A 3,952-nucleotide genomic window follows, 5' to 3' on the forward strand; every position below is an offset into this window, starting at 1 on the left:
TCAGCATGACTTCTTGGTGGGCATGGAGATACAGCTTTTTATTCCGGGGGTCAGAGAGCAGAATTCTAGTCCAGCTCAGTTGTTGATTTGAGCAGGGCCTCGGATGAAACGCTAGGCGTCCAAGCTTTAGTTTGCTTATCAGCACCTGGTGCCGAGGCCAGCTCTGCCCACCTCTCAGGGGTTTTAGAAGGCTCCGCTGGCATGGCAGATGAGGAAGGAATATGGAAAATGTACATAATCCCTTTCTTGCATTAGTTATTATTTCAATTGTGCTATGAACAACTGTGAACTGACCCAGTAATCACGGGTTAGTCTCTTGTTTTCTAAGCCCCTTATTGTGTTTTCCCAAGAAAGTAGTAAAAAACCACTTTCTCTGCCAAATAAGTTTTTTTGTTTGTTTGTTTGTTTTTGGAACAAAAAGAGTCACGGTGGAAATAAAGGATGTCTTTCTAATAAGAGAGAGGCTATTTGTCACCAGGACAGGTAGGTAACTGAGAGTTACAGATTTCATTCTCCAGAGAAGAGAAGATTACGAAAATAGGAGGCATTTAGAGGTTGAGGATAATTTAGTCAAGTCTGGAAACAGGGAGAAAACCAGATATTCCCTGGAGATTCATTTTAGCTCCAGGACTCTGAGTCCTGCCTCCCTTTAGGGAATTAACCAACTTCTAAAACACATCAGCAAGGACAGATTTGGTGCAGAAGACCTGGCTTTCCAGCCAACTAGCTATGTGATCTCTGGCAGTTTCCTTGGCAATAAAATGGATAATGATATCTCTACCTCATATTAGATAATGAAAATGAAAGCCACTTGTAAAATATAAACCTTTAAAAGATTGAGATATTGGTATGATACATTGAGCCTGTTTCACGGCAAGATCAAAGAAAATATGATTTTTTTAAATGATCTCTTAATTAAAGCCAACTACAAACGCAAGGACTCTAACCTGAATTTTTTGGTCTTTTGTATACCCAGGAATCCATTATTCTTCCCTATGTCAAAACTTGGTCTTTGACATAGGGAAGAATGGTGGATTGGGGAGGGCCGTAAACTGAAAAATTCCATTCCTCTTCAAAAGGGAGCCATTTTTTAACCTCCAGGCTGTTTGCCATTGTTTCTAGGGTACAAAGATCTCAGGAAACTTCAAAAGGGCACAGAAAGCTTGACTAGAAGCATTAAGGGAAGCAGGCCTAGCCTTGGGGCATTCAGAAGATACAAGGACAGGGAACCAGATGAAAGGAATCCTGGGATCTGCCTGCCACCAGGGCTGGAGGCCAACCCCCCTCGCCCTCCCCTTCCTTTTCTCCTCACTGGTCTCCACCCCATGCCAAGGCGGCAGCCACATCAAGGGCTGAGAGTAGGGAAAGGGTTGTGACTAGGGAAGACTTCCCAGGGTCTCAGGTTAGAAGTTGGAAGGCATTTTCTGAGGAAAGAATTTTACACAAGGTGGGGTTTTTGTTACCATTGTGTAGTCCTTGATTTCAGGGATACAAGAAGTTCTTTCAGTCTGTTCTGAATAACAAAGATTACACATACCATTGTTTATCTGGGGAAATGCCTTCCAATTCTAAACAGTGGACTTAGAAATCTCTTTCTGAGAACAATGCCTGTTTATAAGTTGGGGACATTTTGTTCGAGTGACAGCTGGCCGGGCAGTCACAATTCTCAGGGGATGGAGGAGGTAGAGTGTCACCCCCACAGCATGGGCTGTGCTTTGAAATTCAAGTCCCAGTGTTTGCTAAAAACACACGAGCGCAGAGGTGGCTGGTCCAGGACTGTCCAGAGGGACTGTGCATGTGACAGTCACATGTCCCGCCAACTGCCACCTAAGCTTCATTCAGAACTAAAGAATATTTGGTAAGTGTGTCCTTTACTAAGGTCATAATAAAGCACCTTCAGATATTCTCAGTGCCAAAACTGTTTTAAAAACTTGCTCCTGAGTAGAATACTTATCATTGTTCCTTCTTGTCTTTAACAAGAAGGGAAATTGTTTGGAAATCAGAACACGGAGGGGTTTTTTTTGTTGTAGTTTTGGTTTGGTTTTTTGCACTGCATGTAGAGAAGTGTTTTATTTACTTATTTTTCTTTCAGATAGAGATATAATTGACAGACAGCACTTACAAGTTCAAGGGGTGCAGCATAATGATTTGACTTACGTATGTTGTGAAATGCTTACCATGATAAGTTTAGTTAGCGTCCATCACCTCATATGGATACAAAAAGAAGAAATGTTTTTTTCCTTGTGATAAGAATGTTTAGGGTCTACTCTGTTAGCAGCTTTCAGATATACCACCCAGTGTATTAACAACAGTCAGTGCGTACATCACGGCCCAGGACTAATTTATAGAACCCAAGGCTCTTCTATCCCTTCAACTTGTGGCGTTGTAGGCAGATAGAGTCAGCTTTTGTGAGGCCTAAAGGTTATACAGTCAGGGTCGGGGACCATTTTTATACTTACAAATACACAATTATGAATTGAACCTTACAAGGCAAGGAAGAGGCCTGAAGCTTAAGCTGCATTCACTTCATGGAAAATCCAACTCTGCTTCTAAGGGGAAGCATCCAGAAGATTCCATGAAAATGCAGTCTTACAGAGCTTTAAGTTACTTTTCCTAGAACACGTTCACTTCTTATTCTAACTGAATTCTGGATTTTCCCTGACAATGTCATTTAGTTTAAAACCCTCTGTTGTAAAGGCTCTTTCTTCTCCCATGCCCCATGCTGGGGGGCTCTCTCTGGGTCTTCACATACCACTGTTACAGACCTTGCTCAGCAAGACTCCAGCCAGACCATTGTTTCCCATTGTGGCTCCTGTCCTCCAGCCACTTGGGGCCCCTCTACAAAGACACAGGGGATCAAGACACCTGCCCCCTACCATTTTCCTCCTAGTCCATCTCATAACAGCAAACCAGGCCAACTCATCAGCTGGCCACATCCTTGGAACTTGTTTTACCCCCATTTCTTTATTCTCTGACAACACTAAAGCCGAGATCGCCTCTCCAACCCCAACCCCCATCCCTGCACCCCTGTCATGCCATCATGCCTGCCCTGTGATCCCATCACATCCCTTGTCCTGGACTGTTTGCCCTCTCTTGCCCTCATTGTTTCTCTCCCTTCCCAGGGCCAGTCGTTTCCGCAGCATGTGAGTTACAAAGGTTGCAGCCTGGACAATCCAGCCCATTGGACATGCACTTTACTTTCTCTCCCACTGGGGCAAACAGCTTCTTAGAGCTATGAAGCAACCTGATTCAACCTGATATAACCCACAGGGTAATAACAATATCTGGCATCTGTATACATACAGCTTTTGGATACCCAAAGCACTTACACGGGCATGACCTCATATGGTGCCCTCCTCTCCTTGGCCAACCACTGTTTAATCTCTCTCCTTTCCTCCTGCTACAAAGTTTGCTGAAGAAAGTCGCACACCTGGGCCAATTCGCCCCGTGACGAATTCAGACCTCCTGACCTCGTTGGCTTCACCACCCTGCTCTTCAGCTGGGTTCCTCTCACCCTTGTGGTACCGCTCGCGTCCCCCACCCCTGAGGTCCTCTCTGCTAACCCTGCACTGCTCTAGCTCAGCCTACGCAGTGTCGTGAATCTCTACGACTGCTCTCCCCTCTCCCCTCTCCCTCCAAACTTGTCTGTGACTTCACTCTTCCTGAGAGCCTTTGCTGAGGAGAAGAGAGAATTCCAGGAGGTTACTGATGTGGTTGTGTCTTGTTCATACCTCCACAGACTCCCTGCCTACCGCAGGACACTTATCTGCGCCTCTTAAATCACGAGTTCTTTTAGGAAGGACTGTCTTCTTCCTCATCCTTGCATCGTCCAGGACCTGGTCTACAATCCATTGGTCTGTACTCCCCCGTGAGCCTGCTGATGCATATAAAGAACTAAAGTATCCTCTGGGGTTAAGGAAGCAAAGTACAGAAGAGGAATGCGTTGGCCGTG

The sequence above is a fragment of the Rhinolophus hipposideros genome, assembly GCF_964194185.1.
Source record: "Rhinolophus hipposideros genome assembly, chromosome: 9".
NCBI classification, from domain to species: Eukaryota; Metazoa; Chordata; class Mammalia; order Chiroptera; family Rhinolophidae; genus Rhinolophus; species Rhinolophus hipposideros.